This window comes from Pteropus alecto, unplaced genomic scaffold (assembly GCF_000325575.1).
Source record: "Pteropus alecto unplaced genomic scaffold, ASM32557v1 scaffold88, whole genome shotgun sequence".
In the NCBI taxonomy this organism is placed as follows: Eukaryota; Metazoa; Chordata; class Mammalia; order Chiroptera; family Pteropodidae; genus Pteropus; species Pteropus alecto.
The window spans coordinates 19,150,308-19,166,605 of NW_006494611.1; the positions used below are offsets into that span (position 1 = coordinate 19,150,308).

General features: G+C 34.8%; 1 protein-coding gene and 1 pseudogene across 2 annotated transcripts in view; one reads left to right on the plus strand and one right to left on the minus strand.

The window, feature by feature from the left end:
• The window catches only part of PRKG1 (protein kinase cGMP-dependent 1), a 1,107,428-nt gene that overhangs the window by 222,455 nt on the left and 868,675 nt on the right, over positions 1-16,298 (plus strand). The window lies entirely within an intron of this gene.
• LOC112474191 lies at positions 2,655-2,773 on the minus strand (annotated as a pseudogene).

A 16,298-nucleotide genomic window follows, 5' to 3' on the forward strand; every position in this document is an offset into this window, starting at 1 on the left:
GAACATCTTCTTAAGAGAAAAGATGATGTTACCATCTTTTCCAAAGAGATTGATATTTGGCTGGTCATAATTTTTCTATTATGTAGCTGTTTTATAACCACTTATTGGAAAAAAATGTCTGAGAGCTCTCAGCGGCTGCCTGAGGTTACCTTATCATTTCTTTCCTACAACTGAGATCATATCCTTTTAACTGCAGACTTTACCGTGGAAGCTGTTTCCTTTGTGAATACTGGGACTACATTCCTGAGCCTTTGGGCATACCAATTCTGATTGCTGCCTTCCCTCCCCCAGCAAATCAGTCAAGCATAACACCAAGAGGTGATTAGAATTTTACTGCCCCCATTTACAAGACCTTCAGCTTTCTGTCTCCCTAGCTTCCTTTTGCTTTGCTTAGCAACAGATTTGTGGCAAGTACTGTATCGCCAACCGAATTCTTTTTTGCTTTCATATTGAAAAGAAGAACTTAAGGATATAAGACAGCCAATAAAACATTTCACATTTTACTTGTGTTTCACATTAGAATTTTATACTCTGAATGCCAGGGGCTTCCTTGGGCCATGGGATTTTCACAATGTTTCTGGTTGAAACTGACTGAATCCTATAACAATATCTATACCCCAGTCACCCAGTGAATGGAAGTGAATGTCAGCAGCCCAGGAAGTATCAGTGCATTTTTCAACAACAAATCTGCCCTCTTTTCTGTCCCAGGTACTATTTTTAGAGATTTAAGTCATGTAGGTCAATAATTAAGGCCATCCTTGTAGTAATAGTTAAAAGGAATTTAGAGGTGTGCACACTCTCTTCGCTACTCTGTGAATGCTGAGCTTTTTAAATTCAGTATGTTCATTCAGCAGTGCTGGTTGGTCCTCTTCTTTAAGCAAGGCACTGTTTTAGATACCAGGAAAAGTAGCAAGATGAATGAGACTCAACCCCTGCCTTCAGGGAGTGCAGCAGACATGTTTATTTATATAGCCTTAGGTAGAATATATTAGGTTTCCAATATTTGACCATTCTTAATCTGAAAATTGCAATTTTATAAGATATTGCCTAATGATAGTGCTCTAGTCATGCTTAAGAAACATCAAAGCTGAAGACCTTAAATATAACTGGTGAAATTGAGGAAGGTTTTATGAGGAATATATGATTTCAGTAATGCCTTGAAATTTCGGTAGAACTGGATTCCCTTTAATCTCCTTCTGTCCTAGACCAGTAGGAAGCTTGTTTGAGCAGTAGAGAGCAGAAAGAGTTATAGTTAGAAACTATCAAGAGGTCTAGAACAACTCTAACAAATAATTCACGGGTGAGACAGAGGAGGACAAATAGAGCTGAGACAGTGTATTGGGGTCAGAGTGTATTATTTTATTAGGGTATGGGGAAGCATCAGAGATGTCGAAGAAGGGAGCAGCAAGTGCATAGCTATGTGCCTACTGTTCTACTGTTTTTTGGGATCTACACTTGTCTATTCCCAAAAATGGGCTGACTTTTTCTGGTACAGAAAAGTTTGTAAAAATGTGTCTAATAATAGCTCATTTGAAAAAAAAACTATGAACACTAACAAAAGGAGTCCAAAGTAAGAGGGAAACTGAAGAACACTTTGATAGACAATAAAGCTGAAAAAGGTTAGGGCAGAGGTCATATGCCTAGAGTATCAGGACAGGTACCATAAAACAGGGGTCGGCAAGCTGTGACCCAAATTCAGTCCACCATCTGTTTTTGTAAATAAAGTTTTATTGGAACACTGTCAGGCCCATTCATTTCCGCATTCATGTGACTGCGTTCATGTTGTACTGTAATTGTGGAGTTGAGTGGTTGTAAAACAGACAGTATGACTTAAAGCCTAAAATATTTTTCTGTTTGGCCCTTCACAGGAAAAGTTTGCTAACCTAAAATTCTATTTTTGAAAATGGGTTAATTTAATTAATCTTTTATTTTTCAACTTTTCTGACAAATATTGATACAGGAAATATTTTCCAAAAATAGAAAAACCTAAAGTACAAACATGAGCAAAAATAGTATCTGGTAGGGCCCTTGGCCTCAGAGTCAGTCAATAGGAGTTGGGGCTGTCATTAGTCAGACAGCACTTGTTTGCTGATACTTATCCTGTTTCAGCCTTTCGTTGATGCTCTGTAGCCAAATCTTCCCAGTTTTCAAGGGAACCTAGACATTGAGACATTTGTGTGATATCTGCCACTTTTTAAATATTGCCAGCTAAATCAATGAAAAGTTTTCAGTCTTGGGGATCAAAAGCTACATTTCTATTGTTTAGGTTCCATTCATGACCATGCATTTGTGGTTCTGGATTTGAGACCAAAAATAAGACATCATTATGAGAAGGGAAGGGCGAAAAGGTAGGGGAGGTGAATTATACAGCAAAAGATGAATGGAGCAGGAAATGATACAGTTCCCACATGGCCTGTGGGACATGTGAATGAAAGTATGGTAGCATTTCGGAAGACGAAAGGACTGTGCATATTGCTATCTGTAAAATTTGCTTTAGAACACAATTAGTTTTTAGGGCATTTGTAAAATGATTCAGATATACTGACAATTTTTTTTTTTTTTAGATGAGGCAACTCATGGTTGACCTCACAGATTGCAAGAAACTTGTCAGCTTAGCATCCCTTATTTTTTATTTTTTATCATTTTATTTTTTCCGCCGACAGTACCTGGTCTTCCTAGGTCATCTCCCATCCAAGTACTAACCAGGCCCGATCCTGCTTAGCTTCCAAGATTAGATGGGATCCGGCGTGTTCAGGGTGGCATGGCCGTAGACTATTGACAGTTTTTATGCTATGCTTTTTGAACTAATTTCTTCTCCTTTACCCTTTATATGGTGCTTTGAAATGAGAGAAGAGGAAGAAATTAATTGTGCATCTGGAACTTAGATGTCTATTTTAATTCAGAAAAAAAGAGAATATTAAGGAATTACATGGGCAAAACATATTTCTTAATCTTCTTCAGACACATGTGAGAAGGAAATATTCAAGGAGAAATCTAGAGTAAACATTATTTTTAGTGAGATTAGGTTTAAATAAATGTCCACTGAACATTTATACTCTTGACAATTGAATATACACAGCAAAACTTGTTTGCGTTTTTGATGGAAGCTAATCACCCTGAGAACAGGACCTTGTTTAACTTGTTTAATCCCAAATCCACAAGGCTAGCACAATGCAACCCCACTGCAGGCACCTGCTAAAGTGGTTGAATAAATAAATGTGTGAATAAATGGTCAAGTGGAGTCCCACATACATGTATTTCATGTCTCATATTTTCCACTTTTGGCTTTTTTTTCCCCCTCCGATGACCTTCTATTGTCTCTTATGTCTCTATCTTCTTTCCCCAAAACAAAATTCTTTTCAAAACAAAACTGAGTTATCTTTTTTTTTTTTTCTTTTGGCCATATCTTTTACTAATTTCCATCTTCCACCTATGCCTGAAGTTCACTTCAGCTTAGACTTTTTCTCAACTCCCTCAAGTCATCTTCAGTTTGAGGCCAACTGTCTACATTCCTATTAACTGAATTATCATTTTATTAACCACAATAATAATCTTAAGAATAAAAATGAAGTTATGGGAGAAACATTAAACAACAATAATAAAAGGGTTTAAATGAACCCTCAGGTAGAAAGTTCAAATCAGTTTGTACCTGGTAAAAAACTGAAGTTGCTTAAGCTTCAAAGGTTACTCCTGAAATTATTCTTAGGCTGATCATAGCATATATCCAATAAATATTAATTGCCTCTTCCTGATCATTGTAGTATAAGTCAGGGTTAAGTAGACATTCATACATCCAGACCTTTCATGGATGAGGCCTACATTAATTTCTATGTTTTTTCTAGGTCTTATTTCAAGTACAAATCAAAATGTTGGTAATATTTGGTTTCGGAGAGGATAGTTTATATTATTATTGTTAATGTTTTATTGGAGAATTACTCTTTTAAAACTATAATACAATGATCTGTCCATTTTTAACTATGATATTGTTTTACTTAACTTTACATATTTTTTGGCTGAACACATCTGCAGTTGTGAAAAGAGGTTCACAGTAAAATCGAATTTGCACAATCAATATTTTAGAGCTGAAAGTAACCAATAGAATCCATTTAATTTATTCTTTTCATTTTTTTCTGATGAGAAAACATTGTCCACATAATGGGAATTGACTCTATAGGAAATTTTATTGAAATGTATGTATATATGTATATGTGTGTGTATGTATGTATTTAAGGATGTACCTATTGCAATAGTGCTGTCTAAAGTTCTAAAGTTTATTCACTATTGCAACTACAATATAACTCTTGACATAAGAAACATGTAGAGAATTTTCATGAGTTTATTTGAGTCAAACTGGCAACATATGCCAGGGAGCAAGATTTTATTTGATCATTTTATTATTTTTTTAAATTTTTAATTAAGTTTATTGAGGTAACATTGGTTAATACAATTCTATAATTTTCAGGTGTACATTATAATTTGACATCTGTATATTCTACTGTGTGTTTATCACCCAAAGTCCAGTTTCCTTCAACTACCATATATTTGATCCCCTTTACCCACTTCATCCTCCCCTAACTCCCCTATATTTGACCTCTTTTACCCCGTCTACCTCCCCTCTCTTCTCCCACCCCATTAGTAACTACTAATCTATAGTCCTCTGGAAATCACTAGTCAATTGTCCATGTCCATGAGTCTCTGTTTATTTGTCCTGCTCATTTGTTGCCTTTGGTTTATATCCCACATATAAGTGATATCATATGATTTTCAACTTTTTCTGTCTAGCTTATTTCGCTTAGCATGATTATCTCGAGGTCCATCCAGGTTGTCGCAAGTGGCAGTATTTCATCTCTTCTTATGGCTGAGTAATATTCCATTGTATATATGTACCATAGCTTCTTTAGCCAATCCTCTATCGTAGGACACTTCAGTTGCTTCCATGTCCTGGCCACTGTGAATAATGCTGCTATGAATATCAGTGTGCAAATATCTTTTTGGATATGAGTTTTCAAGTCTTTGGAGTAAATACAGGGAGCAAGATTTTAAATGCTCCAGAGAATAATAGTTTGCAGCTTCTCTTATGTATTTGAAATTAAGAAGACGTAAAGAAGATTGGAGAAAGAAAGGCAAGGATTGGATTCAGAATAGTTAACAAGATTATGTGCTTTTTTGGTGGTTAACACCTTCTTTCAAGGGTTTGTTAACCTAGATAAACAAGAACAATCAACTGGGCTGGCTTAAAACTTTTCATTAAAGAAATTATAGGCTTAGGGAGTGACTATCCACCATGACCTACCCAGTTAGGAATTTACGATGAGGCCATCCTGTGAGGTTAGTTTCCATAGAACTCCGCCCCCCCCTTTTTTTTTGGTCCGTATAATAAATTCTACATGATACAGTTGGCTACATAGAATTTACAGAAAAAGAACAATTAACAATCATTTTAATTAGTTAAATTGTTTTAAATTCAATTTGTGCTACTTATATAAAGCAACTCCCATGTTCTAAAGATGATATAATTATTAATTGTTTTGAGGGATTGGTAATTGAATAATGAAGAGGCAGGTCTGATTAAGGACAAAAATAAATATACCCAAAGGTAAAATTTTATCTGGTCAAGAGGGTTTAAAAACAACAGATCTAATGCAAATGATTATTGATTAAACAACCAAAAAGAATGACAGTAGTTTTTTGTTTCCTTAAAGAAGGGAGGAAGGCAGTTAGTTAATACTATATTTAAAATAGTACCATGCTAAACTCATTTTAAAATCATTTTCCACAAAAAGTAGAGGCAAACACATTTTAGTAAATCAAGATGAAATAAAGGCTTTGGAAGAATAACTTATAAGGGAAGGTCAGTAAAGAAACATTCCCATGAACCTGCATCGACAGATATCAGGTAGTGCATGTGTTACAGTATTACCAATTTTAGCGAATGCACCTATTAATTTGAAAAATATTAGACATATAAGATTTGTCAGAAAATGTAAAAGTAATAATAATTTGCAGATAAGTGTAGAAAATATAAACCTGGAAATGATTAATTTTTTAAATTTGCTGTTTATAAATGGTGATGTGCAGTTTCTATTGTCTTGACTAAGGTAAATTATAATTTAACAGCTGTTTTTTATTCAGACGTATTTCTAAGTGGAGTTTCAGATTCCAATGAAGTGTTACACTCAGTTTTTTCAGTGTATTTGCAAAAGAACTCAATTTTTGCTAGTGAAGGAGACAGAACAAATGAGATGCGACTGTTTATTAAGACAGTTACAAGTAGCAGCATATTATAAATTGTTCTTTAACAAAGGATAATATTCATTTATTCATTCAACAATAACAATTGAGCATCTACTATGTGTAATATATTGTTCTAGTGCTTCCACAGACCAGTATGCATGACAAATATCCCTATAATCGTGAAGCATACATTCTAGCCATCAGGAATATTTATTATCTTTGTATTCTAAGTGAGAAATTTATAATTACAGACTCTAAAATGTCATATTGTGCTGAAGTGGATTTTAAAGAGTAAGCAATACTTTATGTTGGGTATGCTTTGTATCTTAGAACACACTCACATTTGTTTAATTCTTCAACCTCTGAGTAATTTGTTTATCAGAGAAGAAAACTGAGATCCTGAAAGGTTGACAGACATCCGGGATTCTCACAGATAGTAAGTAGCAGAGATGAGGCTTGTCTCTTCTCATTCCAGGGTTGTGCTGATTTCATTCCCCTGAAGTGCCCTCCACAGCATTTCAATGGAATGCCGTGTGCAGCCTTGGGAGTGGACAGACATCTACACCTGTCTTGATTGTAGCAAGAGGGGAAAAAAATTATGAATATTTGGTAGCAAAAAAGACTATAGATTGAGCAATACTAGGAAAACCTGTAGGAGAGTCTAATATTTAGCAGTGATATCAAGCAATAGAGTATCAGTTCACGACATTTGGAAGAACTAAGAATGAATGACTGCCTGAGACTTGAATTGGATCATTGATCTGGGAATAAGTTTAAACAATGGAAGAGTGTGAAGCGTGCTTCAGCGTGATGGAGTAACCTGTCATGGAGAGGCGAAGGCCTTTCATGAAAACTGGTGAATTGCCTAAAGCAGTCTCCGACTTTGATGGATGGCTCGTCAGCTGTGTTCTCTCTGAATGCTTAGTGTCTCCCTGTTTACTACAGGAAGCAAGGAGGTTTGTAGGAATTCTCTCTCTCTCTCTTTTTTTTAAATTTTATTTTATTAGTTTCAGGTATACAGTACATTGGTTAGACATTTATATAGTTTATAAAATGATGCCCTTTCTAATTGCTCTTTCTCTCCTCTGGCTCTCTATCTAGCTAATACATTAAAGCTAACTGCATTCCCTATACCATGGTCCCCATCCCCATGTCCATCTATCAACTACTAATTTGTACTTCTTTAACCCTTCACCCCATTCTCCTAGCCCCACTCCCTTCTGTCTGTCACCAGATTGTCCTCTACATTTGTGAGTCTGTTTTTATTTAGTTTGTTCTTTTTGTTCCTTAGATTCCACATATAAGTGAAATTATATGGTATTTATCTTTCTCTGTCTGACTTATTTCCCTCAGCATAATAACCTCTAGGTCTATTCATAATGTTGCAAATGATGGGCTTTCATTTTTTTTAATGGCTGAGTAATATTGTATATATGAACTATAACTTCTTTATCCAGTCATCTGTTGATGGGCATTTAAGTTGCTTCCATATCTTGGCTATTGTAAATTGTGCTGCTATGAACATAAGGATAAATAGATCTTTACAGATTATTGTTTTGGCTTTCTGTGAATAAATACCCAAAAGTGCAATTGCTGAGCCGAAAGGGGAATTCTCTTTCAAAAGGCAGTCTTCGCCTCTTTGGAAGTTTGTGCATGTCTCAGCTTACAAAAGCACTTTACCTTTCCCTTTTTGACATGTGAGTGTGCAAAACTCCATCAATGATGAAATGAAATTGTGAAGATAAAAAGTGAAAGGATAGGAGACAGATCTCCTTTGTCAGGCCATTCAATCTCCTTTACTCACTTCATTATAGTAATAGTTGTAAGAAAGGTGAGGTGGAGTGGAAAAATTAGTGTTGGACATATAGTATATGCTAAGTTCTCTATATACCCTCTCCCTTTCAGTCCTCACAACACCCTTGTGAGATATTATTGTCATGCTTATTTTATAGATGAGAAAGCTGAGGTACTGAGAGAATATGTAATTAGAACTCAACCACAATGCCTTACTCTCTTTTTATGTTACTGTATATATCCTCCCATCCATCTCTATACAGATTTCACTCTTCCTGAATACTCATAGCAATATATCTCTTTTTAAAAATATCATTGTAATTTTAACAACTTTATTGAGATATAATTGATGTACAAAAATCTGCACATATTTAATGTATATAATTTGATGAGTTTGGACATACCCATGAAATTATCAGTAGAATCAAGATAATAGACATATCAAAATATGTCTATAGACACTATCAAAAATTTCCTTGTGTCCCTTTATTGTGTGTGTGTAAGAATATTTAACATGAGATCTACTCTTTTACTAAATTTTTAAGGACACAGTTCAATATTGCTAACTATAGACACTGCATGGTACAGCAAATCTCTAGAACTTATTTATCTTGCACAACTGAAGCTTTATAGCAATTGAACAACTCCCCAATATATCTCATATAAGGGACAGCTTTTTGGACTGCTTTATAGATACACATGAATACATTTGTTTCACCTTTTATACTACATTTTCTCAGAGTCAAACACATGGTAGAAAACAAATCAATATTTGTTGTACAGAATTGATTATAGCTTTGGGGTTGGGGACACTTTGCATTGCTTGCTTTCCATGCTTTGCTATAAAGTTATGTTATGTCTGCCTCCAAGGCAGACGAGGTACCTGTTTCATAAATTGTCAGAACTATCTGCAAGTTACTGCTTTGCCCTGGCATAATCAAGCTTTGGCAGGAAGTTTTAGATTGCTTTGTCTCTACTAGGTGTCAATTCTCTTAAAGGCATTTTATTAGCTATGAACTTTTTGTTGGTGTGAGTTGACCTACAAGAGGGAATACAACTTGGAAGGTTGTGTGTAATTCATTCCCATTTGGATGGACCAGCTAATTGCATCTGCCAAACACCCAGCCAGAGCGTTCCTTTCTATTTTGCATGTTTTACATCTAAAAAATTATTCCATTTCACTAAGAATCCACATATTAGGATGATTGATTAATAATTAAGTAGGATCCAACTTATATGAAGAAATCTTTAGGAACACAGGAAGAATGACAATATTATCATGTTCTAATATATGAGCTAAACCTTTTTTTTTTTTTTTAACCCCATAAAGTTCTTAGGGACTTGGCAACAGATAATATAGTATATAATTAGTATCCTTCAGAAAATGTGCACATATAATTCCATTAAGAATCAACCTTTGTCTCTTAAATACTTGAAATAGAAGACACAACTCAAAATGTATTTGAAGGTTCTGTGGTTCACAGTGCAAATGCTTCTCCTAGATAATGAGCTAATCAGTTACTGGATGCTGAAAGATCTCTCTGGTCCTTCTAGGTATTCGTTATAAACATGAGACATTGATGTGGTCATAGTTTACTGCTATTATTAGTAAATGAAGACTCAGACAATAACATATAATTGGAACATTACATATATCTGTTGACAGCTTAATTTAATTTGGGTGTATGAGGGCATGCATACTTGTTTTCTTCTTTCTTAAGGAAAAACTCTGTGTCAGATCAGGCCATATGTTGGCACATTGAGTCCCACAGGAAGCAGAAGCAAGAAAGCAAAAAAAAGGCTTAGAATCTGACTGTTCTGTGTATGGTAGTTGTCATCATATACACTAGACATTGAAAGTCTTTAGATGATACTTTTGATGTATTGAATATATTTTATTGATCTTAGCAATGTTTTTACTCTGACTACACCTACATTCTAACACCAACACATAAATAACTATCAAATACACAATGTCAGTATTTTAAACACACATACAAAAATTATTATTTTTTAAAATGAAGAGTAAAAAGTCATGTTACTAAAAAATATTTAAATTAAATTAAATTCTCTAGAACACATATCAACTCTATATCTATTTGAATACAGGCACTTCTACATGTTTACAATGATGATAAAGCAAAAGAAAAAATAATAACTCAATAAATTCCATGAAGTTCCTCCTTTTCTATGAAGTAATGACGGTTTAGATTGCTATCCTTTCAACTCTCTATGGCAATTTGCCCTACTGACTTCAACATTTCTTGACAGTGTAGTAGTGTAGGAGGAGAAGCATAGAATTTTGAACCAGACAGACCTGAGTTCAAACCCAGTCTTATCACTTATTAGCTACTTTATAGTGAACATTTCTGAATTGCAGGTTTTTTATCTTTTAAATGGAAACAAACAAACAAAAACTGTAATGTTACCTTAAACGCTTAAGAAAAAGCATATTGAAGCCCTTGGTGTAATGTCTAGAATAAAATAAAAGTTCAAAACACAGTTATTATTGGTTGTATTGGAAGCAGCAGAAAGCAAAGGAAGAGAATGGTTTTGATAAAATGAAAAAAAAACATCTGGCAAGAGATGAGCCATGTGTGATTACCAAACCAACCCACCAGAGAGGCCCATTCATGGTTAAAAATCACTGCCAAGCATTTTGGCTGGCCTTCTACACCAGTTTGATGGATTTCATTTGTAAGATACAGCTGTTTTTAGTTTTCTCACCCATCAAAGAATTACAGACCTCAACTTTAGTATGGCAAAGCATCGAAACTATAGAAATCAGTAAAGTATTCTTGTCATTTAAGTTTCTGTAAGAAACAGCACCATACTGCTGATGGAAAAAAAGGCAAATCAGACATTTTAGAAGTTAATTTGCCTTTCAGACCACCATTTTCTGGAAAGGAAGAACTATGTCACTAAATGTTCTCCGTGGTTAGAAAACTATAGATTATGAGCAGTTTTATTCCTCGTAAATCTTGTATGCTGAAATTCGAGTGGAAAGATTTTATGAGGTTGGTTTTATTAGATTATCAAATCTCCCTGAACTTAATTTGTGATGGGAAAAAGAACTCATCTTTTTTTTTTTTTTCTGAATAGACCACTCTTGTTACCACAAGTAGTCAAGTCTGATTTTGACATCAAAGAGTTTTATTTAACCTCTGAGTCAGATGTTACATATTTCATTTATCTCCAAGCCAATTATGTGCATATTCTACTTTCCAAACCCCATCAGTGAGTCTCAGAGAAGTCAAAGATGGTCAGAGAAGAAGAGGACTTTTGTCTGCTGTATTGTATTTTGTGTTCACTTTGAAGTAATGGAAACCATTGCTTCCACTCATTATCGTCAGAGAGGTGCGGAGGTGGCCCAGAACACAGACATCCTTATCAAGGTGAAAAGACATTAGAGCTTTGCATCCCTTTAATCTTTGTAAATGTAAAATGTATTTTGTCAGAGGACTTTAGATTTCATATTACTATGCATCAAAAGATTAGAAGTTATTTTTCTCAAAAAGAGTCTATGCTATCAACAGTCATATATTGTTTCTGTGTTGCAAATCAAACAGCTTGGAAGAAAAATTTGCCATGTTTTTGAAAGGGCAGCACAAACTATGATTGTTATGGTTCAATTTGACAGTTCATCCTCATGAACTTTTAATGTTTCAACTTAGTGACAGCTGCAAATGAAAGCAGTATAAGATCAAAACTGTGTATTGTATATACCACATTCAAGATTTTACTATTTGAATTTGAAGAGACCATTCAAAGACATTCTATGCTTGAAACTCGGTTAATTTTTCCAAGTGTTTCTTTTGACTTACAATGTTTCCTTTCTATTTGGTAAGTATTCTAACATACTTTTTCTAAGAAAATATAGCTGTTTTGTTTTTAGTACATTTATAAAATATTCTAATTTATGTCTCAGTCATAATGGTATCCAATGTATCTATTTTTGCAAGGAATTGTGTTAAAAAATTAGGTTTTTGTGTTAATTACTAGTACTAAGGGGAATTATTGAACTACAGACCAAATACTCCCAGTCTGATCCAATTCTTTCTATGGAGCACCAAACTGGCCATTCTGTTCAACTTTGCCATCAGGCAATTCAGTAAGAGGAAATAAGTCAATCTAAGGAATTGACTTTGTAATCATAGCTTAGTAAAATAGTAACAGCATCATACATGGCAGTGAAATGTTATACAATACAAAATTAATCTAGTGCTTTTCCTTAGGGAGTTTGGATTTATAGTTAAGTGAGCTAAAGGTATCTCTCTGCCCTGGGATAAGTTAACTTTTATTCATAATGATTTTAGATATTATATAAGAATGGAAAATAACTTTCTTTAGACTAAAAATATCATCAAAGAAGTGACTTGTATGAAAAGCTGGGATTTTGATTGAAACCAAATTTATATTACCCAAAGGATAGGAAGCAGTCAAAATATAGATAGATGACATGTTTTTCTGCTCAGATTATTAAAATGATTGACATTTGGATTCTGTTCCTTTTGAGGGACTAAGGTAAATGTAATTCAAAACAAAATTCCCCAAATAATAACGATGTGGTTGGTTGAAGTTAGAGTCATTTCTGTTTTCACAACCACAGATATGTGAAAATTTTAAAATAAAAACATAATAAAACAGTTTTTTCAATAATGCAATGATCTTCCACCACATGTTAATGGTTTATATTCAACCCAATCAATATTGAGTGCTAAATATAAGCAATAGTAATAATACATATAAACATGTAATATTTTAAAATAGAAATAATTAGTGGAATTCAATCTACATATTTTTTATTGGGAAAGGTTTAGAAATTACCTAATTCAGTCACTTTGCTTGGGAAGTAAATATATTAATTTCTAGGTTTAAGCAGTCAATTTCATGGCTCATAGATTTGTACTGTAAGAGAAAATGTAAGCATTTAAAAACAAAATTATAGAACTGCAAAGGCATATGTAGTCCGGGATTTCATAGGTATCAGTTGGGATGTTTTTGGCTTCAGGTAACAAAACCCTGCCTCAAACTGTTTCAGATTGGTCTAAACAAGGACATTTATTATCTCACATAAGCATTTCTGAAGTAGGCTGTACCCTAGGTATAGTGCGACAATGTCCCTGAACGTCTCCAATTTGGATCTTGTCTCCACAAAGTGCTGGTTTTCTGCTCAGACTGGCAGCAAGATGTTTGCAGTGGCCCAGGTCCCCAGTGTTCTGAGGAAGCCATGAGACCATTTCTTTCTTGTGCTTAAAGGGTTACTTACAGAAAGAAGTGCCCTTTTTCTAGGTGCTTCCCAGCAGACACTCTCATTTTTTGGTTGGGCCACTGCCAGAGATGTGGAGTTACCATGATTGCTAGAAAGGGATCCTGGCCATCTTTGGAGCTAAAGAGTAGGGCCTATTTCTCCTGAGTCATGTGGTGTAGGATGGGCAACTGAATAAAACTGCTGCTCCTTTTGGAAGGAAGAGAGGGAGAAATAGATGTTGTGTAGGCAATCATCAGTCATTTTGCAGATGAGGAAACAATGGCCCAAAGAAGACTTAAATGTGCACAAGTTATAAACTTAGAGCCACTTAGTCCAGTATTATTGTCCATATTATTTATTCATTTTTCCCAGTGCTTTTTTAAAAATATGTATGTAATTCTGGTCATACTTGTACTTGCACATGAAGGTAAATTTTAGCTGAGTGTCTGAAGTTAAATGAAAGCTGAAACGACAAACTACTCTGATTTCCTACTTCCTCAGGGAAATGTGTCAGGTCTCCCCATGAGCTCACCACAGACTGACTGCTTCTTAGAACTTTCCACAAAGGTGCTGTTTTATTTATTTTTATGATTACTTGATTATAAGTTGTCCGTTTTACTAAATACCAGTAGGTTCAGTGCCTACTTTTTGCTTAGCACTCTATTCCTGATATATAATCTGACACTCAACGAAGGACTGAATGAATGAATCCTGAGATTTTTTTTTTTTAATCATAAAATATGTTTAAGCACTACTGTGTGTTTAAGTACTACTCCAATATGAATAGACTGAACTTCTAGCCAATGTGTAGACATGGTCACATGTCCTGAGACGGTGGAGGTAGATAGGGTATATAAAAGACACATAAAAAATAACAATGTGAGATAGTCATGTCATCTGCCAGATGAACACTACAGATAAAGGTGCCATCAAGCTTCAGGAATGTTCAGTGGAGAGAGCTATGACATTTGGAGACTACTTCATAAAGAAGGGAGAAATTGGGCTAGAAATTGAAGGAAAGATGGAGTTTAGACAAATAGAAAGAGAATTCAATCCAGGAATGTGAACTAAGAAAGATTAGATTTAATTTAGGGGGTAATAAATAGTTTAGTTAAGTGAAGGCAGTTTGTTACTGGGAATAGAAAGAAATGAAGTTGAGGGAACTAAAAGAGTAAAGGAGATTGTGAAGAGCCTTCAGCCCAGAGTCTGTAGTGAAATAGCTACTTATAACATTCTTACATTTTTCGTTACCAGATTCAAAGCATATAACTTAGACATTTTAAGGAAGAGCATTCTATGTAAATGATTTACTATATAGCTCTTATAGTTCGGGATTTTTAAAGATATTTTCAAAAGGAAGAGAGGAAAGAGAACAAATGTCTCTACCTAATAATTGAAAGCTTTAACTCATATCTTTTCTTTATATATTTTAAGGCCTATCCAGCCATTGCTTAGCTTCAGCCCAGCAGCAAGCTGGCCTTGCTCTGTTGTCCCTCTGGCCTCCCTCTTCTGATCTGCTTTTCACTTCTACCCCTGGGAGGATGTAAAGCTGACACTGCTGAGCCAGCAAGGGATGGAGCCAGCACTCCCACTTACTGACTGTAGTGGCTACGGTCAGAGAGTGCTCTGTTCCCTCATCAGAGCTATCAGGACCATTCCTGGCAAATCATAAGTGCTCAGCAGCTATATGCTGGTATTATTACTATTATGGTTACTATTATGAGTATTATTTAAACATTGGTCTACTTGGCAAATGCCAGGAATCTGCATTACTGTGTAGGTATTCATGTATTTTGTGCTCTTAGGCTTCTCACATCCCAAGAAGGGGCTAATCTCTTTAGTGTTGGTCAGGTCACTATTTCTTGACCTGTACCTTACATTTAACAGCAGTTTTACTTTTTAAATATTCTTTCTTGCTTCTGCTTTTAGTGATTTCTATAGTTTTTGGTTTGGTTCCACATTTTATAGTTTTCAGGGCTGTAGTTGCTTGCCACAAGTTGTAATTGTAGTTTCTCCCTCCACAAGTGCTTGTATGTTTGGCTTATTTTTTTGAAATATATTTATTTTATGTAAACTTTTAAACCTACAATATAGTATGTGCCACATTTAAGTGTATTTCTGTAATACGTACACACATATACATATGTATACATGCATACATTCACATATGTGCAGTCATCAATACTTGCCTAAAGCTTTAATGAGAATGAGGTTGTGTGCATACCATTTCTTGTCAAGAATAGCCATGCATCAGATATATCTCAAAGATGTATTTTTTCTTGAAGTAACACTCATAAAAGCTGTGATTATTATCATTTACTGTGTACTTACCATGTGTTGAGGACTGTGCAAAGTGATTTACACACATTATCTTATTTCATTTCACTTCGATAGTAACCCTACGGGATGGTATTATCTCTGTTTTATGTGGGGGAACTGAGAAGCTGAGATGTAAATTAGAAAGTGGCAGAGCTAGGACCCACATGGAGACATGTCTGTCTTTAGTGACTGTACAAACTACGCCTGTCAACACCAGTGCTCGGCAGCTCTGTTGGAAACAGCTCTATACTTCCTTACACTTAGAACACTGGATTAGCCAAACAAAACAAAACCACTACTAATAAAAGGTACTCCATGGACTAAAAAGCATTTCTTGTATCAAGTTCTGATTTAGTGTCCTGATGCTTGGAGAATATGAAATCAATAAACATTCATATGAAGGGTTCTGCTATACCAAATTACCATTTTCTCCTTTTTTGGAGATTTGTTGGGATGTGTATTTTACTCTCCTGAATGGTTTTTTCATTCTGTACCACAATTTTTATTTTTTAAATTCTTCTTATTCCTTTGGGTTTTACTGATAGCTTTTGATACTTTCTCTAGGGAAAATGTGCTCTTCTGGATATATATGTATATATGGGATGTTTCTCAAATAGGGCTAATGACTGGGAAGTATAGTGAAATAGCTACTTATAACTGAAAAAAAAATGTATGTGCAAAAATACAGATTGCTCCAATA